Here is a 23,829-nt window from a genome sequence, read left to right as displayed (position 1 = left end):
GGCAATTTTATGTGCAGTATCTCAGCGTATGTACAGAGCACCTCCCACAGGGGGTGTACTTTTGCAAATACAAGCTTGTCATCCAAAACCTATATTGGGAGAATGAAAACACAAACCAGGAAACCATTTTCACATTTTTAGTACACAGATTTTTCTTACGTTGCTGGTAGTTAAAGCACTTGTGTAAACACACACACATATGGCACTGGTAAAAGTGAAGATATAATAAAAATAGATTTGCAGACCATCATACATTTTTGCCTTAAAGATAATTTCTTCGTTGAAATTACTGAAAAGTTATTTAAAATCATTACACTTCATTCATAAAATAAACAATGTTTTAGATGAAGAAAAGCAAACTTGTTAATTTTTGGTCCAAATTAGTAACTAAAAATAGAAACACCAAAATATTCTTTGCAGTGGTGTTGTAATGACAATTTTTTAATTTCTGAAACCTAGGACTATTTACATATCTGTTCAATATAGTGTTAAACAGCCATTAAAAGGGATTTAAAAGAGTTATATTTATTGATATGGAATATATAATAAAAGGAGAAAGCAAAAATAATGTGAAATAATAACTTTCCTTTTTGGAAGGGAAAAATATCTTCATTTGAACAAAAAAATGTTTAGAAAGATTTTAAGATTTTTTTTTTTAAGATTCTTTATGTATAATTAAGATACAGATGATTTTGAATTCCACTGTTCTTTCATTTTAAATTTTGGGGGATAAATTTTTATGATAAAAAAATCTTTAAAAATATTCTTACATAAATACAATAATAGATATATTTATAACTATATTCTCTGGCTGTTAAAAAAGATCTCCTAGCTTTGGATCTGAAACATACATTCCATAATGCAGATTCTGACTGACTCGCCTCCCAGCCCACAGAGAAGGCACGGCTGGTGTGACATGTTTCAAATATCATTCCAGGTAACATGCAGGCTCCCAGCCAATGGCTGCAAAGGGACTGACACCGATCTGGTTGCTCCCAGCTGCAGACCATCACAGATGAGTCTAGATTCATAGGCTCATGTTTTCTCTGTCAAAAGAAATCAGAAAATTTTAGGCTTTTACTTTCACCAAGGGAACAAGAAGTTGTTTGATTTTTTTTTATGCAAAAAGTAACAACAAACCAGTTTGAAACGGATGAAAAGACATTTGCTCAAAACAGCACAGTAGCAATGAAGGTGCTCTGGCTGGCAGGGACTTGGTGGATTCCCGTGAGTGCTGGACTCCTCACATGGATTTCCCTTGGCACTCCAGCAGGTCTGTGGTTGTCCCCATGGGTCTGTGGCCATATACGGCACACAAAAGCCTCTGGCTTTGTCACAATTTCAAAGCCTTTTTTGGCTTATGAAATGTTTTGCCCTCAAATGGAGTTTTCTTGAGACCAGACACTGATGTCATTTACCAGAGTTATAGTCCAGATCTGACATTCTAGATCCTTAAAATCTTGCACACATTCAAATGGTTCAGGTTTGGATGTGTATTCACCTCTGGAGGCCTGGACCAAATTCGATAAAGCCACCCGGACAAGTTCAGCAAAATGCAAAGAAATTTTTCTCTCTGCAAGACTGAAATGTCTGTGAAGCTATAAAAACTTCTGCATCTACAAAAATAGGGAATCAACTCATCAATAACCTATCTATCCATAATGCATGGACATTTAAAAAAATACTGTATTTACTCCCATTAAATTCTATCTGGCTTTTGCCAAATTGTGTCCTAAACTGTAAGGAAAGTATATAAATGTAGAGAATTTTTGACCTTTTAAGAGAAAAAGGAACCCTCCTACTCGGTTGGGGGGAATGTAAATTGGTGCAGCCACTATGGAAGACAGTATAGAGATTCCATGAAAAACTGAAAATAGACTTCCGTGTGATCCAGCAATCCCATTCATGGGTATATGTCTGGAGAAAAATATAATTCAAAAAGACACATGCATCCCAATGTTCACAGCAGCACTATTTACAATAGCCAAGACACTGAAACAACCCAAATGGTCACTGACAGATGACTGGATAAAGAAGTTGTGGTATATTATATATATATATATACACACACACACATATATACATATGAACACACACATACAACGGAACACTGCTCAGCCATAAAAGATAAATTAATGTCATTTGCAGTAACATGGATGGACCTACAGGGTACTATGCTAAGTGAAATAAGTCAGAGAAAGAAAAACAAATATTCTATGTATTAACTTATATGTATATCTAAAAAATAAAACAAATGAATGACTATAATAAAACAGAAATAGACTCACAGGTACACAGAACAGACTAGTGATTACCAATGTGGAGAAGGAGGAGAGGGGAGGCAGGAAGGGGGTAGGGGATTGACAGGTGAAAAGTACTACATATAAAATGGATAGGTTACAGGGCTGTATCATACAGCACTAGGAAATATAGCCATTATTTTATGGTGACTTTAAATGGAATATAATCTATAAAAATGTTGAGCCTCTGTGTTGTACACCTGAAGCTAATATGATGTAAATCAACTACTCAACTACAAAATTTTTAATCAAAGTTTTCTTTTCATATTATTTGCAATAAGTTAGAAGCCAGCACTGTCAATAGAAACATTTTCCAGTAATCCCATTTAGAAAATAAAAAGGAACAAGTAATACTTATATTTATCCCAAAATATCCAATATACTATCATTTCAAAAGTGTGATTAACACTTTTAAAACTTATTAATAAATATTTTACATTATTTTTGTTGTACAAAGTCTTGAAAATATATTATGTATTTTCCACTTATAGAACATCTCATTTCACAATAGCCACATGTGCCTGTTGGCTACCATACTAGACAGAGCAAATTACACCATTCACACTTCTGATAAATTACCTGCTCTTACTTATTTAAAAAACTTTCAGAAAAGGCTTTAGATATTCCCTATATCAAACAAAGCAACCTTGACGGGTGGGGAGTATCTTCATTATAAAGTGAAAAATAAAGGTAAGAAAGCCATGGTTACATGTACGTTAATGTAACAATACCTTCTTAATTCATTCAGGACTTTACAATCTTTCTTCATATGCCAAGGATTCACTGTCACTGTGCAATATTTTTCACTATTATTATCTTTGGAATTGAGATGCTTCTGATGACCCTGCTTTGTGCATCTGTACATAAAAGAAAACAACAAAACAGAGAAAAAGAGCTTATTAAAGATAATTTAGGGGGGAGGGTATAGCTCAACTGAAAGATCATATTCTTAACATGCACAAGGGCCTGGGTTCAATCCCCAGTACTTCTTCTAAAAATAAGATAAATAAAAACCTAAATACCACCCCCTGCAAAAAATTAATTAATTACTTTAATTAAAAGTTAAAAAATGATAATTTAGTGCAGGCTTATCAGTCTACAAGAGCTACAATGAATGCCCCACCCCCATTAATTTAGAAGAAGTCTCACAGTATTTCCCAACATAAATGCTAAAATGTAATTCAGAACACTTTCTGATGGTCAGCATGATTTTAACAAAAAAGTAGACAATTACCTCCCAGGTGACAAAGATCTTTCAGAGATGGGCACAGAAAATTTAGTAAAAATGATTTTGCAACTACCTTTGAAAGAAATGCTGAGAAATGATCTTTTCTGTTGAAAATTAGCCTGCTTTTACATTCTGCAGTAGGCATACGTGTTTACAAACCAGGCAGGAAAGGGATCATATTTTACACATACTTTAGAAACTGATTTGAATTTTGCTCTCTACCTGCAAGGCTATTTCTTAGGTAATAACATAAGCTGGCCAATATACTAAATTTTATTTCCCTGTTTGCTTAGTCCTCACAAATCTGTAAGCTGCTATTATTACCCCCATATAACAGATAAAGAGCATGAGGTAGAAAATAATTTGGGTAACTTGGTAAATGGTGGAGCTGGGTAAGACTGCAGCCGGTCTGACACTCAAGTCCTTTCTTCTCATCAATGTCTGATACTGCTACCTACATTCAGCAATGACCGCTGATTTCATATTTAAGTGTGTCATTTCTAAAACTGCAAAGCTATATTAGTACTGCTGTGTAAATTATTCTTTTCAGATATTATTGCCAAAAAACAGAAACAAATAAAATCAGGGTTCCACTGAGGGGAGGGCGAACTGCATATGGACGGACACAAGGGGTCTTTTTGAGGATACAGTTGCACAAATCACGATATAGCTAAAATGGCTTACTTGTACAATTATAATATGTGAATTTTATGGCCTGTAAATTACACCTTAATACAGCTACTAAATTAAGAAACTGGGATACCAAATTAAGACTAAAACACATATATAATCACACAAAGAACACAGGCAAATATCATTATTTACTGCACCATTTTCCTTCATGCAGCTTCCTTTCCTCACCCATTCCTGAAAGGATGATTCATTTTTAAAATAGTCTTTTAATTTATACAGCAAATTATTTTTGTCTACGTACTATGTACACAGGACTAGTCTAGGCACTTGGAATAGATCAATAAATAAAACAAAAGTCCTGTTCTCACGGAGCTTGGTTGGAGTCTAGCTGGGGTGGGGGGTGGAGATGACAATTCACACAACAGAGCAGCAGAGGAGGTGGCATGTTAGAAAAGAGGAACCATGGAAAAATGAAAAAAGGACAAGGTAAAGAGAGTGGAGGATATGGGAAGAGGGTGATGTTGTATTAAATACCAGAGCAGGCCACACTGAGGACTGAGGTTAGAACTAAGACTAGGAGGTGAGAAGTCCCAGGTGGACGGAATAACCATCACCAAGGCCAGCGTGCACCTCGCATTTTCCAGAATGGGGGCACGGCTGGAGCTGTGGAGAAGTGTCAGTGCAGATCCTGTACGGCCTTGGAGGACGTTGTAAGGACTGTGGCTTTTACCCGGAGTGAAATGGGGAGGCACTGCAGAAGGATGACACAATCTAAGTTAGGTTTTCAAGGCTCACTTGACTGCCAGGTGAGAATAGTCGAAACGGGTCAGAGATGAAAGTAGGAAAGCCTCTGAGAAGGACTGTGCAGGAGGAGAGGACAGTGGCTCAGGGCAGGGAAGCAGCAGTGGCAGCAGGAGCCATGGTGAGAAGTGGCTGGGCTCCGGATATGTTTTAAAGTCAGTGTTAAACCAGATCTAGTGACAGAATTCATGTGGTATGTCAGTGAAAGTCAGAATAACTCCAAATTTTTTGACCCAAGCAGCTGGAAGGATTAAGTTTCCACTAACTGAATGGGGGAGGTTGCAGAAAGAACCAGTTTGGGGGGTAGGAGGACCAAGAGCTCAGTTTATACACATGTTGGTTTTAAGATATCAGAGTTCCAAGTGAAGATGTCAAATCAGCAGAAGATTGTAAGAGTCCAGAGTTGGAGAGGAAAAAGTCTAGCGGGAGACAGAAATGTGTGAATCATGGGTCACACAGGTAGTATAGGAAGACATGAAACCCAGGTAGTCAAACATAAAGATAACCTGGCATTACCCATACAAGTTGTCCCTGAGGGCCTGCCTACTAGGTGTGGATATCAGTCCTACATCCCGACCACTCGAGTTTTAAAAAGGACCTTACAAATGAATTCGTGCAAGACACTGCCTCCAGTGGGTGGGTCCAGAGCTGGAGTGGGAGAATGGGATGGTGCACGCTACTCCCTATGGCAGAATGTGTGTGTGTGTGTGTGTGTGTGTGTGTGTGTGTACGCATGTGTGTGCGTGCAGGGGGATGAGATACACCTGGCTAAAAAAAAGAGCTAGTAAGTCTACAAGCTGAAAGATGAAAGAACATCCAGATATGGTAGAGGGAACAGGGGAAACACGGTGTACTGTAAGACATATCCCCATAATGCCACTTCCCACCATCCTTTCATCAGGAACACAGTTGGAAAGGGGGGAATTATGTAGGTACGTGTGATGTACACAAACTTTCCGAGTATGTAACACTGAATATCTACATATGTATCAAGTTAATGATATTTATATCTGCTTCAAGTTTAATAACAAGTTCACAACAGAGGGAAAATAAAATACTGAGGACTGTATCATAGAAGACTTTTCAATGCTCAGAATGGAAGCAAAATCAGCTTCACCCCACAAAGAATGTCATTAGGAGTCAAGAATGTTTATATTTGCTTAAGAAATTGAGAGTTACAACTTCCTGCCTTAAAGAGTTAACTTTAAGGCAGATACCACACTATAAGCAACGTCTATACTGGAGCTTTCTTACAGCCATTTTTAGTTCCTGCTTGTTCTGATGTAGTCCAGAACCTCTGCAAAGAAAACCTTCTTTTCAAAGGCTTAAAGGAATAAAAAAAGAAATAACACTGCATTCTTTTTTTTTTCATTTTTATTGATTCATAATCATTTTACAGTGTTGTGTCAAATTCCAGTGTTCAGTACAATTTTTCAGTCATACATGGACATATACACACTCATTGTCACATTTTTTTCTCTGTGATTTATCATAACATTTTGTGTATATTTCCCTGTGCTATACAGTGTAATCTTGTTTATCTGTTCTACAATTTTGAAATCCCAGTCTATCCCTTCCCACCCTCTACCCCGCCCCCCCCGTAACCACAAGTCTGTATTCTCTGTCCATGAGTCCATTTCTGTGCTGTATTTATGCTTTGTTTTTGTTTGTTTGTTTGTTTTTGTTTTTTAGATTCCACATATGAGCGATCTCATATGGTATTTTTCTTTCTCTTTCTGGCTTACTTCACTTAGAATGACATTCTCTAGGAGCATCCATGTTGCTGCAAATGGCATTATGTTGTCGGTTTTTATGGCTGAGTAGTATTCCATTGTATAAATATACCACATCTTCTTTATCCAGTCACCTGTTGATGGACATTTAGGCTCTTTCCATGTTTTGGCTATTGTAAATAGTGCTGCTATGAACATTGGGGTGCAGGTGTCATCCTGAAGTAGATTTCCTTCTGGGTACAAGCCCAGGAGTGGGATTCCTGGGTCATATGGTAAGTCTATTCCTAGTCTTTTGAGGAATCGCCACACTGTTTTCCATAGTGGCTGCACCAAACTGCATTCCCACCAGCAGTGTAGGAGGGTTCCCCTTTCTCCACAGCCTCTCCAGCATTTGTCATTTTTGGATTTTTGAATGACGGCCATTCTGACTGGTGTGAGGTGATACCTCATTGTAGTTTTGATTTGCATTTCTCTGATAATTAGTGATATTGAACATTTTTTCATGTGTTTTTTGATCATTTGTATGTCTTCCTTGGCGAATTGCTTGTTTAGGTCTTCTGCCCATTTTTGGATTGGATTGTTTATTTTTTTCTTATTGAGTCGTATGAGCTGCTTATATATTTTGGAGATCAAGCCTTTGTCAGTTTCACTTGCAAAAATTTTCTCCCATTCCATAGGTTTTCTTCTTGTTTTATCTCTGGTTTCCTTTGCTCTGCAGAAGATTGTAAGTTTCATTAGGTCCCATTTGTTTATTCTTGCTTTTATTTCTTCTAGGAGAAAATTTTTGAAATGTATGTCAGATAATGTTTTGCCTATGTTTTCCTCTAGGAGGTTTATTGTATCTTGTCTTATGTTTAAGTCTTTAATCCATTTTGAGTTGATTTTTGTATATGGTGTAAGGGTGTGTTCTAGCTTCATTGTTTTACATGCTGCTGTCCAGTTTTCCCAACACCATTTGCTGAAGAGACTGTCTTTATTCCATTGTATATTCTTGCCTCCTTTGTCGAAGATGAGTTGACCAAAAGTTTGTGGGTTCATTTCTGGGCTCTCTATTCTGTTCCATTGGTCTATATGTCTGTTTTGGTACCAATACCATGCTGTCTTGATGACTGTAGCTCTATAGTATTGTCTGAAGTCTGGGAGAGTTATTCCTCCAGCCTCATTCTTTCTCTTCAGTAATGCTTTAGCAATTCTAGGTCTTTGATGGTTCCATATAAATTTTATTATGATTTGTTCTAGTTCTGTGAAATATGTCCTGGGTAATTGGATAGGGATTGCATTAAATCTGTAGATTGCCTTGGGCAGTGTGACCATTTTAACAATATTGATTCTTCCAATCCAAGAGCATGGAATATCTTTCCATTTTTTAAAGTCTTCTTTAATTTCCTTCATCAATGGTTTATAGTTTTCTGTGTATAATTCTTTCACCTCCTTGGTTAGATTTATTCCCAGATATTTTATTACTTTGGGTGCTATTTTAAAGGGGATTGTTTCTTTACTTTCTTTTTCTGTTGATTTATCGTTAGTGTAAAGAAAGGCAACTGATTTTTGAACATTAATTTTGTAACCTGCTACCTTGCTGAATTCTTCGATCAGCTCTAGTAGCTTTTTTGTGGACCTTTTAGGGTTTTCTATATATAGTAACATGTCGTCAGCATATAATGACACTTTTACCTCTTCTTTTCCAATTTGGTTCCCTTTTATTTCTTTCTCTTGCCTGATTGCTGTGGCTAGGACTTCCAGGACTATGTTGAATAAGAGTGGTGATAGTGGGCATCCTTGTCTTGTCCCAGATTTTAGTGGGAAGCTTTTCAGTTTTTCACCATTGAGAACTATGCTGGCTGTAGGTTTGTCATATATGGCTTTTATTAATTTGAGATATGTTCCCTCTATACCCACTTTGGTGAGAGTTTTTATCATAAATGGGTGTTGAATTTTATCAAATGCTTTTTCTGCATCGATTGAGATGATCATGTGGTTTTTGTCCTTTCTCTTGTTGATGTGATGTATTACATTGATTGATTTGCGTATGTTGAACCAGCCTTGTGTCCCTGGGATGAACCCCACTTGGAACACTGCATTCTTTTAAGTGTTCTCTGTACCGAAAGTCACTTGCAAATGCAGCACCCTGCCACAGGACCACATTTTTAACGATAATGTCCTTTGCGCAATTTTTCAATTGCTATGTGACTTTGTGTCAGTCTCTCACTCAGAAGCAGAAAGGAGTACCAGAAAATGTCACATCATGTCTAAAACTACAGATGTGGAAGATGAATGTACACCAAGAAACAGCTAAGTGGGAGGGTAAGGCTTACCTTTTAAGTTACCGTAAGTGCAGTTACACCTTCTCTCTGCTTCCCCTGTGAAGTGAAGAACTAGTCTTTTCCAGGAAAGCTCTTATTCTGAGAAGTGTCTTCTTTAAAATATTTGGAGATTCCTTTTTAAGGTTCTTTCATGTTTAAGTCTTTCCCCAACTCTACATCCATTAACAAGTGTTAAAATTATCCTATAGCCTATTGTTACAGAACATACTCTACAAAAGCTGAGGTTTCCCAGGGTTTGGATCCCAGAACTCTGCTACCAGATAATCCTAAAGCTTTCCTTCCATAACAGACTCTTCCGCCAATTCCCAGCTGTGGGCAAATTCGGCTTCTCAGATCAGGTAACTTTCTAACTCTGCCTACGAACACTCTGCTGCCAGTAAAGGAACTCTCAGACAGAAAGCACACAAAGCCCCTAGTGAGGGTTGCCTCCTTCAAACAATCAAGATGCCATCACCAAGCAAATACTTAAACCCACTGCAAAACCTCTGAAGACATCTTACAAACAATATAGTTTGTATAGATGCATACTATTTGCTCTGGAATAGTGATTTCCAATGGAAGGAACAAAGGACCCCATGACCCAAGCAATTTTTTAAAACTGCGCATAACCATCCCTCTTCACGTGAGGATTCAGGCAAGCCCGTCTTATAGGCCTAGGTGTAACAGAATGACAGCACCTCTAGGAGTAGGGTGAAAAGTAGCGAGGTAGACTTCTAGTGAAAGGGGGTGATGCAATAGGCCCCATCGCCCACTTACCTCCCACCACAGGACAATCACCTCAGATCGAGAACAAACACTTTGGGAAACAGAGGTTGTTTATGTTTTTATGGTTTTCTGGTGGAAATAATGTCCTGAGTCATGTGAAGTTGTGGCTGCAAAATTGAACAGGGGACCAGACATTTTCACATTCAGGACACAAACACTCAACCCCCGGGTGACCACCGTATCTGCTCTCCCCTTTGCCTGTTCACCCCAAAAGCTGCAGGACTCTCCTGCTTGCAATGACAACCAACAATTCTCACAAATTCCTGCCAAGATCACGTCAGCAGCTGGTGGTGTCAAAGTCAACATTTGTACTGCTCTGAAGTCCCTCCATTACTTTATTTCCCTTCTATTTTCTCTGTTGTCTTCCTAGATACACTTGCATTCAGGAGCTGGTTACCGCACTAACATTGCCTCTGTAATCATTCCAGGATATAGGAGGTAGAGATTCAACTGTAACCAGTCCCAGAATACTTGTCATGCCACTCTAGTGTCCCAAGAAAATACTCTGGCATCCCTCATCTCACCCAAAGAACCACATTACTTAGAAGTTGTAAAAGTGGAGGGCTTTCTCTACTGGAAAACACTGTGGCTTGGGTATAGTTGTGATTTCAGTTTTTGCAACTAGTTACAGGCAAAAAGACATGTTCCACAAATTTTCTTCAAGCCTTTGAAATTTAAACTTTTATTAGATACAGAGCCGGCGGACTAACCGTAATCTATGAACATATGGTCATATTACCAAATAATGTTCATATCTGCCTTACAGACATGTAATAACTTGAATTACACCTGCATCCTGTAGGCCTTTAGAATTGGATGTGAAGCATCCTGTGACATAAAAAACCTCCTATCCAGTCACAGAACACCTTACAGACAACATCACATTAATGCCACTGAATACATTAGTAGAGTCTATGTATGGTTAAGTCACATCTCCAATTTCTCAGAGCTGGAAAGGAGATGTCTAGAAAAGCTGAAGAGCCGAATTACCAAGACAGCTCAAAAGTTAAAGCAGACTCCTTCACCTCCCAAAGCGGAGGGCGGAGGGGGCATTGCCCACCACCCTCTCCTCCCACAGGACATGGCATATGGGGAAGCAGGCAGGAGTGGGAGGCTGGGACTTGGAGGTGGAGAGGTGATGAAAGCAAGAGTGGAACTGCTCTGGTCCTAGAACAACAGAGCTGTAAAATGCTCGGCTTCAGTTCAACCAGCTCCCTCTCCCACTTTCCCTCACACCTACGTGACAAAAAGAGCAAGTCAGGCACTTTCTGCCCATGACGGTGACTACTAGCATGAAACGGACCAGGATAAAAGCATGTCGTATAAAAGATCAGTCTTAATTTAAGGACTTTGTTATAAACAATGAACAGCACTATCAGAGTGGGACACTTGTGAGGCGCTCAAATAGGGAGGAGGAGGCTGAGGATCCATTTCCAGCACTTCCATGTCTTTTATCACTCCTATTTCTGACCTTTCCTTTGCCACTTTTTGTAGCACTGCCATCACTGGCAGGTAAAGGTGCAGGAATGTGACTTGGCCGTTTGGCTGATGGGGCTACATTTCGCAGCACTGGAATGAAAAGGCGCTGGAAGAGGATCAGCTGGAAGATGTGAACCGCGGTCCTGGCCTGTGCCAAACACTAACCAGGTGACCCTGGTTTAGGCTCTTAGTCTCTCTGGGCTTCCGGCTGTTTACTTATAAAAGGTTTTGTCATTGCGGAAATATATCCAATATGAAATGTAACGTGAAAGTCAAACATAATGACATCTCACCTGCTTGCCTCACGGAACTGTACAAGCACTGAACACTATGTGAATGTAAACACAGAGTTAAGAAAACAGTTGAGTTATAGCACTAAACTGAACATGGAGATAAAATTTTATGGATTTTCTTGGCTTTCTTTTTTAATTGCAACTCTGAATTAATAGTTATTAGCTATATTCCACACCACCACCCCTGCGAATAAATAAAGTAGGTAAGCAATCCCTGGATGCCTTCTATTGCTCCATGCTAAACAGTGTGAGGGGTATAAAGGAGACTGAACATGGGAGTCTTCTCCAGTTACGAGCTAAGTGAGGAGACACATTGGAAACCACCCGGGAATGGTATCAAATCAGTACTCAAAGCCAAGATTACAGGCTAACAATCTTAAACAGTGCAGGAATACAAAGAGGAGCTAGAAGTATTTGGAGTAAATAGGGAAGACACTATGAAGGGGATGGGGATCCAACTACTTCTTAGGGCAATTCTAAGCTGTTTTAACTGAGGACTGGATAGGAAAAGGCTGGTGACTCCTGGTTTTTAATAAGGCACAGGTTACCGTAGGAGGCGAAGTCACATAATGATTGGAACACATAAGGTAAGGCAAAAATGATGGAGGGTCGAGACTACCTGGCTGAGATCTGCTTGTGGTACATCTTTGACTTGACTCTAGATGTTGGAGGGTCAAAACTGTAGGTTGAAGGAAAGGGGGGAAGAGAATATCCAAGAATTCAACAGAAGGAAAAATTCATGTATCAGGGATGAAAGCTCTTCATCCGAGTATCAGCAATCACAATAGACACTTAAAACCAAATACATACAGTTCCAGAAGCTGACAAAATGTGGAGGGTGGTGAGAGAAAGATAAATCAAAGACCATTCGAAGCCTTTGGGTATTCAAGACCAGAAGAATGATTATCCCACTGAATAAGTGGAGACGCTGCAAGAAAAAAATGATGAAATCAGCTTTAGACATGTTGAATCTGACCTATGAGCTAAGAGTAGGTGTTCTCTAAGAAGCTCAAAATTCAAAACTGAAGCACAGATCTAGAGTACAGGCTTAAGATGCAGATGGACAAGACATGATAAATCTCCTAAAAGAAAACATAGGCAAAACATTATCTGACATAAATCTTAGCAACGTTCTCCTAGGGAAATCTACCCAGGCAATGGAAATAAGAGGAAAAAATAAACAAATGGGACGTAATTAAACTCATAAGATTCTTCAAAGCAAAGGCAACCAAAAGTAAAACAAAAGAACAACCTACAAATGGGAGAAAATATTTGCAAATGATACGACTAACAAAGGCTTAATTTTCAAAATATATAAACAGCTCATGAAACTTAATAACAAAAAAACAAACAACTCAATCCAAAATAAGCAGAAGACCTAAACAAGCATTTCCCCAATAAAGACACAAAAGGCCAATAGGCACATGAAAAAATGCAAATCAAAACTGCAATGAAGTATCAACTCACACCAGTCAGAATGGCCATCGCTCAGAAATTCATGAATGATAAATTCTAGAGAGGCTGTAGAGGGAAGGGTACCCTCTTACACTGCTGGTGGGAATCCAGTTTGGTGTAGTCATTACGGAAAGCACGGAAATCCCTCAAAAAACTAAAAGTAGACTTATCTTGTGACCCAGCAATCCCACTTCTCGGTATATAACTGGAAGGAACTTCAATGTGAAAAGATACCTGCACCCCAGTATTCATAACACCACTGTACAGAATAGCCGAGACATGGAGGCAAGCTAAATGTAGCAACAGATGACTGGATAAAGAAGTTGTGGTATATTTGTACACTGGAATACTACTCTACCATGAAAAGGACAAAATAAAATCATTTGCAGCAACATGGATGGAGCTAGAGATCGTCATTCTAAGTGAAAGCAGCCAGAAAGAGAAAAATACCAAATGATACAGACTCATATGTGCAATCTAAAAAAAGAGAAAAAGACACTGTGAACTCATCTACAAAACAGAAACAGACTTGCAGACTTAGTAAACAATCTTAAGGTTACCAGGGAAAGGGGATGGGAAGGGATAAACCTGGGAGATTTACAAATGTTAACCACTATATATAAAAATAGATTTTAAACAAAGTTTCTTCTGTATAGCACAGAAACCTATGTTCATTAACCAGCAATAACCTATAATGAAAACGCCAATACAGTCACCAACTTAGGAAGCAAGAGAAGAAAGGAGAGTTAGTTATGCTGGGCTAGAGCCCACTTCTAAATTCCTTGTCAGCCACTGAGGCTGCCCCGAGTACACTGAGCCCTCCTCCCAGGGACAGGCTGACATGACATGTGTCCTGCAAACCTGGGGCAGCAGAGGCCGTCCTCATGTCTGGACCTGGGGAAGATGGGAGCAAGTCCACCTGCTCCCCTTGGGGCAGCACCCCTCCCCGCAGCCCCTACCTCCCGACTGCGCCGCGCCTGCCTCTCAGGAACCCACTGACTTGAAAACAAGTGATCCACGAACCTGGGGCAGCGGCAGGGAGATGGGCAGCGACCTGGCAAGCTGATCGATTTGCCCCCATCTCCCCCACGGCCTGTCCAGGGCTCGGCTTCTGCTGCTCCAGGCACTGTCCCCAGGTCAGCTTGCTCCCGGGAGGAGGGCGCTGTGTGGTCGAAGGCAGTGGCTGGTTATGTGGTCTGCCCATGGGTGCCTGTGGATTTCCTTCAAACTCCCCAGCGCATGGCCTGAGCTTGGCCTCTGCTGCCCCAGGTTCGTGGAACTCAGGTTACAGGTCAGCCTGCTCCTGGAAGACAGGTGCTGTGCTGTTAGGGAAAGGCGGCGGCTGCGATGGCGGGACTGGGGCTGCCTTGTCAGAGCGCGGGGGTTGCGACCATTTCCCACTGCTGCTGCTGCAGCCATCCCAGCACACTGATCACACCGCGCCCACCTCCCAGGAGCAGCCTGACCTGTAACCTGAGTCACAAGAACCTGAGAATTTAGAGGCCGCCCCCAAAGACAGGCTGCGGGGAAGATGGGAGCAAATCCAGGGGCTCCCATGGTGTAGCCCGCATTCCATCCAAGGCCCCGCGACCGCACCGCACCCGCCTCCCAGGAGCAGGCCATGATCTGAGGGCCAATTGGAGATGCTCTGGAGCCTTCCGGCGCCCTCCCACCTCCCGGGGCTGTACCTGCTCTCCTAAACCCGGGTATAAGCGGCGGCAAAAACGAGGGGTTCAGGAACTACAAATAGAGGGGTTACCATGAACCACAGCGGCGGCTGGTACCGGCCTCAGGGTCCTAACTGGCCGCACGGCCGGGATCTCACCTCCGCACCCCTCACTGGGCGCCTCCCCAGCCGCACAGCTCAGGCGTCGCCCGCCGGCTCCCCGAGAAGCGCGCCCCCACCAGCGCCCCCATAACTGCCCGGCAGTGGCAGGCGAGCCACGGGCAAGCGGCGGCCAAGACCCCAGGCCGTGTTCCTCTTCCAGGAGCTGGTCCAGGAGCAACCGGCTGCCGCCAGCTTCCACGCATTCTCGGCGGGTTCCGACGTCCGCGTGTCTGTCCGTCTACACGTGCGCGGCCCTCCTCCTCCCGTCCGCAGCGCAAACTGCTCGGGTGGGTCTCCTGCTTTATCGGACCTGGCCACTGGGGCCGGGAGGAGCCAGGTGGGGCCCCTCCTGCTCGTCCCGCCGGGTCTCCATCCCCAGAGCCTTCACCCTGCCACCGACTGGGTCCTGGCACTGAACTAGAACCACGACTGCCCTGGGCCAGGCCACACCCCGCCAGCCCCACTTCCCCTGCTCAACTTCCCCTCCCTGTTACTACCCTCCCACCCCTGGCCAGGCCTAGTCTCCCACCAGACCTTGAAGACAGGGCTCCTTCTCCTCACACCGAGGTCCCTGCCCTGACACTCCATCCTGCTAGGTCCTAACCTATGGCCCCTACACCCACAAGCTTACCCCTCATGCCTCAGCACAGGACACCCAACATCCTGAAATTGTCCCCCTCACCTCTCAGCCAGGTCAGGCCCATTCTCAGCGGGCCCCACACCCCACAACCTGTACCCCTTCACCATGGGATCCCCTTCACTCTGAGTGCACCCCTACCCTGAGCTGACTCCATCAACCCTCACCCTGTGGTTGGGGTGGGGATATCTGGGCTCCAGTAATGATGACTAATGCCACCAGTGGGGGATCCAGCCTAGTGTGCACATTCATTGTTAATGTCTGAGGCTACAGGGCGTGGCAGGCTAGGTTGAAAGCGGTTCCAGTTCCCGCCCTGGCACTCTGATCCCCGCACCCTGTGCCTCAACTGACCCAATGGGTCAGGGTGATCCCAGGCTGCCAGCCACTGGCCTGTGGGCCTTGGGTGCTTGATGGTCCTGATGGTGGTCTGGACCCTTAGGGCGGAGGCACTGGGCACGCGGACCTTTGAAGTGGGGGAGTTCAGAGGGTGCACTTGAGCCCAGGGTTAGACAGCAGATGGTGGGCTGTGTGCATGGGGCTGTGTGCGTGCCCTGGCCTCAGCCCAGGTGGGTGCAGGGATCTTGTTCATTCACACCAGGCCAGAGGGAAGAGGGACGGGAGCTTTTAAAGCGTCAAAGTTAGGAAGCCAAGGCTGGAGAGCATAGTAGGAAGGTGCACTGGCCTAGCCACCAGGGAGCCCGCCGCGACGCTGGTCCCTTGCATCAGGGGAGACTGGCAGTTGACTGGCCAATGAGACATCCCCTGCTGTGATATAGTTTACAGGCAATTGAAGGGATTTTGACAGGTAATTTTAATACAATAATTGTCACATTCTCTGTGGGAGATCAGGTCCAAAGTCATGGTGAATCTGGCAGGGATCCTGCCAGAACTGGAGCCTGGGACAGTAGAAGACCCACACAGGAATCATCCCCTTAGCTCTCACCAAAAGGCACTGTAATAGAGAAGAACAAATCTGACTCCATATTGGATCTGTTCCTTTTCCTTTAACCCTCTGCCATGTTTTCTAGTCTTAGTCTTGCTAGCTCTGCACCTTTTGTAAAACAATGTTGCCTTTAGTCTGAAATAAACAGGAGAGCCTATTCTCAACACTCTGACATTTAAGGATATTAACACTTTTGCACTCCTATAAAGATAACAAGTTGCAGAATAGAAAAAGTTTGTTTTGTTGCAGGTTTTACAGGAACACCATTATCTGACCCACGTGGACAGCTGCAAAGGATTCCAAGAAGAAATCCTACACCAAGAAGTTTGCAACAACCAACCACAGCCCCTCCACTATTTACTAGAAAAGGAGCCTGAAATCTGACATAGGGAAGATGGTTCTCCAAGATATTAGTCTGCCATTATCTTGGTCTGAGGCTGTCTACGTAGACCAGGTCATAGTGCCTCTGTAATACCTTTAACAAAACAAAAGTTATTTTCTATTCTGCAAATTGTTGTCTTTATATAAGTGCAAAAGTGTTAATATCCTTAAAGATCAGAGCCTTGAAAATAGGCTCTCCTTTATATTTCAGGCTAAAGGCAACATTGTTTTACAAAAGTGCAGAGCTAGCAAGACTAAGCCTAGAAAAGAGGGCACAGGGCTAAACCCAAAAGAACAGATCTTCTATGGAGTCAGATTTTTTCTTTTCTATTATACCATATTCTATTTTTGTTTTAAGTTTATAAGAATAAAGTTTAGCCTTTTCCCATTTTAAATTGTGCAATTTCAAGGAGCATTAACTGCATTCACAATGCTGTGAGACCAACACCACTGGTTTAGGCAATTGCCTTCCTCAAACTAAAAGCTTGTATACAAAGCACACCCCACATCCTACCACCCCTATCCCATGAGAAGCCCTAATCCCCTTTCTCTCTCTATGTCTTTACCTATCCTTGAGGTTCCCTATCAATGAAATCATATAAAAGGTGGATTTTTTTCTCTCTGCCCACATATCTTAAGTAGGGATGGGTGAATTTTTTGTTTGTTTCCACGTGGATTAGCATTTTTGTAATTTGAGAGGAAAATCCAGATGGATTAAAGATGAGACGTACCAAATGAAGCCCTTTTAGTAACTCTGTGCATAATCTCATGGTAGGCACTGCTGTTCTAAGTGTGAAACCAGAGCCAGAAGGGAGATGCTTAGCTCTTCTTGTGGCAAAATAAAACCAAGCTTAAGCAGAAAACAAAAGCCAAGAAAGACAGCTGGAAAGACAAACCACAGCCTGGAAAAACCTTTCCTCATGACCCAAGCTCAGAGAAAAGCTTTACATCCCTGTGGTCCAAAAACCTCTTGAAGCCCAGTGTTCCGAAAAGAAACAAAACACACACAGGCAGTTCCAATGAGAGGCACTGCAGGTGGCTGGTTTGTGCTAGAGATGCTCGACCTGTAAGGTGAGGACACTGGCAGACGGACAGACTGCAGAGACAGCGTTGGCCACCATCACACTGGTAGGTCTTTAGCCCGGTGACAACCAGCCCTGGTGACAACGTGAGCAGGCAGAGGCCCCAGGAGGTCCCCTGGAGGGAAGAGCAAATGGACGCTCCTCTCCGGCAGAACAAGGTGCAGGATACATCAAAGTGCCACAGGTGCATCCCTTCCCTAGCAGTGCTGATCCTTAGAGAAGATCCCACCAAAGTGCTTGCACAATTTTCAAAGATAACGTTTCTTCAGTAATATGAATTCAAAATAATCAATATGTCATCAAGGGATTTTCAGAAGTGACCTGCCCTGGGCCCGAACAATACACACATATAAATACACACATATACACATAAATATATACACACAAACATACAGGAAAAGAGACAGACTGAAACACAGAGAAGCAGGGGAAACAGAGAAACAGAGAGAGAGAAAAGACAGAGAGAGAGGCACAGAGAGACAGAGACAGAGAGAAAGAACTGTGGAGCTGGTAATGAGTGGAACTCACGCACATTTTCACAAGTCAGTCTGCATGTAAGCACCTGGTCTCAAATTACATTCACCCTCCAGGGAAGGGTGTGGAGATCACACAAGGGCGTGGGAACAGAAGGCAATAAATAGGAAGCCATTGTGGGGCAGCCCACCACAGAGGCCGAGATGGGACACTGGGCCTGTATGTCAACATGACAGAATGACCTAGGCGGTTGTATGCTAGAGCGGACGATGTCAAAGTTGTTTTTAATTTCAGTCTCACGACTGGGAGCTGGGAAGCAAGAAGCAAGGAAAGTTACTTTCTCCAGACCCCAGGGCAGACCCCGGCCTGTGTGGCATGTGCTCTGCGCTCCACCAGCCCACTGTGGGGTCCTTCCTTTGTTGAGTCTGTGCACAAGCTCCCTGTGATGCCAGCCCGTGGGGGTGACAAATGCAGGAGGTGTTTCTAGGTCTAGAGGCAGGATGGCTTCTCTAGGAAACAGGGGCCAGAATGATCCTCACTGTGCTGAAGGGGTATTGGGGAGACCATGAGAGGCATGTGACTTGTCCAGGGTGATAGCACTGCTAAGTGGGGGGAGCCAGGTCTGAACCCAGCTGTGTCTTCAGAGCTGCGACACTGGCTGCATCCAGGCAGCCCCAGGACTATGGGGGGGCTGAGTTGGTGTCACTGTGTGTGGACATGGCGTGGAATGAGAAATGAGGGATCAGCAGCCCCGAAAGGACCTTGGGGAGCTTTGTGTCAGGAGGAAGCCTTGGTAAGTTGATCCCAGGAAGTGACCTCACTTCCCTGGCAATAGAGCCCAACAGAACTTGGAACCGAAGTCACCAGGCACCCACTCTGTAGAGAAGTCCCTACTAAGCTTACTTGGTTGGAGACAGAGGCATGTTCTGCTGCATCCCAATATCCCGAGGCCGCAGCCCCCGGAAAACCCGCAGCGAGGGGCTGTACCAACGCTGCCGGCACTGGGTCAGGTCTCACCCAAGGCGACTCTGGCCTTTTGGTCAGAGGGACCCAAAGGTAACACAGGGAGGCCCAGGGCAGGCCCGCCCAGGCCAGGCCACCACTCAGATCCCACCCAGGTAGTCCTACGACCCAGTCCTGGCTGGTGGAAGTGGAGCAGTCATGTTGGGGATGGGTTTCTGCCTCAAACAAGAGCAGGTCAGAGGCCTGGGGGGCCGGTCACATCCACAGCCCAGGTCAAACCTGGCTGGCTGGGATGTGGAGAGCTGGGGAAATGGTCCTGCTGCCCGAGGTGGAGCCCATGCATTCTGGGTATGTCTTTTCCCTCCCAGGTGTCTGAGCTGAACAGAGTCCCAGTCTGATCTTGCAGTAGAGGGCCGAGTGGACAGAATCAAGAGTTTTCCTGGCCGGGCAGGGCTCTGACACTTCCAGGCCGGGTTAGCTGCTGGTCACTGTCATTGCAGAGCTAGATACCACATATTGAACAGAAGCTGATGAATAAGAACACCAACGCCCCTTCCCCAAGTGAAGGGCTGGTGTGCCACTCTTCTGAGGGCCAGCGTAGGCTCCAGGTGGGTCTGGATATGGAGGGGTCCCCACCACCATTGCCCACAAATTAGTGGGGCAAGCCTCCGACACAGACATCACCCAGGGCTCTCCCCAGGGACCTGCCCAGGGCTGACGGGTAGCTCAGCACACCTGGCTCTGACCTGGAGCACCGTGCCTGTCAGAAGTATTTATGTATTAAAATTAATATTATAAGAAACAATTGTGAACCTATCACCCAGCATCATAACAGGAATATTGACAGTGACATACTGTGTCCTCTTTCCCTATCCTGCTCTTGGCCTCCTCTCACAGGAAGTAACCAGCATCCTGAATCCTGGCTTACCATTCTCTTGTGTTATTTTCACACACACAATATTTAAGATCAGTTAAAACAAATGAACTGCAGGTACATGCAATGAAATGGATGAATCACACACTCTATGTTAAATTAAAAAAGGAAGCCCTAGAAGGTAGCCTATAGTGTGCTATGCTTTTAACTGTGTCTATATATGTCAACTAAACTCACTAAATTAAGAACAACTACAGCTAGAGTTCAGGTGGGAGAGGGACAGATAAAAGGTGAGGTGAGCAGATTTGCTGCAGGTGAGCGAGTTCCTTTCCAGTAACATGTCATTCTCTCTGAAGCAGGAGGCAAGGCCATCTGCTGGGATTCAGGGAAGAGACAAAGGAAAAGTTAGAGGTGTGCAGAGAGCAGAGAATGTTGACACCACTGAGTGGTAAGTGGGGAAATGTGCTCACCAGAGAAATCCTGGAGGATTGCCTGGCAGTGGCAACATGCTGGGCATTGATTTGTAGTCTTAGAAATCTGTGCTGGGAGAGCCTGCTGCCTGCAGGCTCAGAACAAATAGAGCTGGGTGAACAGAGATGGAAGTCGTCCTGGTGAGGAAATGAAAAGATCAAGGGTCAAGGGAGTTTTGTTTGTCATAAAGAGAGTGCTGACTGTGGATGCAGAGCAGGAAGGTGGGGAAGTGGAAGTAAGAAGAACGTGGACAGGCAGGAAAGCAGAGGAGTCAGTGCATGATGCCCCAATGAGGGTGAAAGAGGGCAAACTCCACTCCGTACATATATATGGGGAGCTACAAGCTCCAACTCGGTTTTACAGTGAAAACGGCAGGCACTTCAAAGCGGCACTAGGAAACAGACTGAGAAACCAGAGTAAGGGTTTCTCCTGCAACCCGTTCCCTTTGTGCTGGATGAACGAACGTCTCTCCACATGCTCAGTTCTGAGAGATAAGTGTGTGTGAAAGCCGTCCTTCACCTAGCTTGAAGGGAACACAAAGTTTCTTTTCAGTTGCCAACTCCACTCCATACATATATATGGGGAGGTACAAGCTCCAACTCGGTTTTACAGTGAAAACGGCAGGCACTTCAAACCGGCACTAGGAAACAGACTGAGAAACCAGAGTAAGTGTTTCTCCTGCAACCCGTTCCCTTTGTGCTAGATGAACCAACGTCCCTCCACGTGCTCAATTTTATGTTTTTGTATGTAATATTTTCCATTCACTTATGTTGTTTATACATCAAAGATTCTTTTCATTGGGAAACTATACTATATTCATTTACATTGGTAAATTCTAGCTCCAACAATATTTTATGTCGATAACTGCATGATATTCTGATCGGCACTTGGAAATAGACTTAGTGTCCTGAGTCAGTGTTTCTTCTGCAACCCGTTCCCTTTGTGCTACATGAACGAACTTCTCACTACATTAGTAGCTCATAAAGATAATTTGTGTGAAAACCATCCTGCACCTGCTTTTTTGTAACACAATTTCTTTTCAGTGATATATACACTGCATGTATATATATTTAGAGTTTCTATCTCCAATACCTGTTTACTGTGAAAACTGCATGAACTGCAAACTGACACTAGAATACCAATTGAGAACGCTGAGTAAATGTTCCTACTGCAAACCATCTCTTTTATTCTAAATGAACGAATGTCTGTCCACAATCTCAGTTCTAATAGGTTAGTGTTTGTGTGAAAGCCGTTTTTCAGGTTTCATTTTGGGAACAGTAAGTTTCTTTTCTGTTTGGATAAACGCTTCATACTTTTATAAGGTTTGGTGCTATCTCCAGTTTTAATTTAAAATGAAATCTGCATGAACTTCTAGCCAGCATTACGAAACATACTGAGAAACGAGAATAAGTGTTTCAACTTCAAAACTTTCCCATTATATTTGATGGTCGATCACCTCCCCTCAGGCTCAATTTTGAGAGATAAATGTGCATCAAATTGGTATTTCACCTATCTTCTTGAGAACATAAAATTTCTTTTCAGTTGGAAAAACAGTACATACATATATATGGGGACGTTCTTGCTCCAACACGGTATTACAGGGAATACTGCATGAAATTCAAACCGACGCTAGGAAGCATACTTTAAAACCAGAGTAAGAGTTTGTACTGCAACCCACTAACTTTATACTAGATGAACGAACTTCTCTCCACATGCTCAGATCTGAGAAATAAGTGTGTGTGAAAGCCGTCATTCCTGTAGCTTGTTGGGAACACTATGTTTCTTTTCAGTTGGAAACAACACTATTTACATATATTTGGGGTGGTAGTAGTTCCAACTCGATTTTACAGTGAAAACTGCATGGACTTCAAACCGGCAGTTGAAAACATACTGAGAAACCCGAGTACATGTTTCTACAACCCATTCCCTTAATGCTAATGATCGAACGTCTCTTCACATTCTCAATTCTGACATTTAAATGAGTATGAAATGTATCAATCACAGAGCTTTTTGGGAACACACAGTTTCTTTTCTGTGCGAAACTGTGTGAAATTAATATATTTTGGGAGGTTCAAGCTCCAACTCGGTTTTTCAGTGTGAAGTGCATGAATCTCCAACCGGCCCTAGGAAAACATACTGAGAATCCAGAACAAGTGTTTCTACTGCAACCCATTCCCTTCATGCTATATGAACAAACATCTCTCCACTTGCATAATTCTGAGAGTTGAGTTGTGTGAAAGTCTTCTGTCAGCTAGCTTGTTGGGAACACAGTTTTTTATGAGTGGGTAAATTCACTACATTTGTAGAAATGTGGAGGTACTACTTCCAACTCGGATTTACAATGAAAACTGCATGAACTTCAAACCAACACTAGGAAACATACTGAGAATCCAGTGTAGGTTTTTCTACTGGAAACCGTTACCTTTATGCTAGACAAACGAATGTCTCTCCACATTCTCAATACTCAGAACTGAATGAGTGTTGAAGCCATCCTTTACCTACCTTGTTGGAAACCCAGAGTTTCAGTCCAATGGAAACTACGCTTCTTTCATATATATAGGGAGTTACTAGCACGGACTTGGTTTTACACTGCAAACCACTTTTATTTGAAACCGGCTTTGAGAAACGTGCTGACAACTCAGAGAATTTGTTTCTGTATATCACTTAACCTTCAATGCTGGATGAAAAAACGCCTCTCCACAGGCTTACTTCTGACATCTGAATTTGTTTTGGAGACTTCCTTCACCTAACTTGTTGGAAAACCAGATTTTCTGTTATAGGGGAACTGCACTAGTTACATATCTAAGGGGAGGAACTTGCTCCAACGTGTTTTTCACACTAAATCGCTTTTACATTGAAAACGGCATTAGGAAACATGTTGAAATTTTAGAGAGTGTGTGTCTATATTACCTCTGCATTTTATGCTGCATGAAGGAACTCCTCTGAACATGCTCAATTTTCATAACTGTATGAGTGTGGAAGCCATAATTCACCTATCTTGTTGGAAACCCATAGTTTCAGCCCAATATAAACTACGCTGTTTCCATATATATCGGGACGTACTAGTACGAACTCGATTTTACACTGCAAACTGCCTTTACTTGAAAGCGGCTATGACAATCATGCTGAGAAATCAGAGTAACTGTTTATGTATGTCCCTTAACC

The 23,829-nt window shown here is 43.1% G+C and overlaps 1 long non-coding RNA gene across 1 annotated transcript; it reads right to left on the bottom strand.

The window, feature by feature from the left end:
• Nucleotides 1–11: 11 nt before the first annotated feature.
• On the bottom strand, nt 12–15,005 carry LOC140688966 (uncharacterized). Its single transcript, XR_012063803.1, has 4 exons — nt 14,837–15,005; nt 3,032–3,157; nt 852–1,046; nt 12–89 (listed from the first exon to the last, which is right to left on the bottom strand). It is a non-coding gene; the product is annotated as an uncharacterized lncRNA (long non-coding RNA).
• Nucleotides 15,006–23,829: the final 8,824 nt, after the last annotated feature.

Source organism: Vicugna pacos, chromosome 24 (genome assembly GCF_048564905.1).
Source record: "Vicugna pacos chromosome 24, VicPac4, whole genome shotgun sequence".
NCBI lineage: Eukaryota > Metazoa > Chordata > Mammalia > Artiodactyla > Camelidae > Vicugna > Vicugna pacos.
This window is presented reverse-complemented; position numbering and strand designations above follow the sequence as displayed.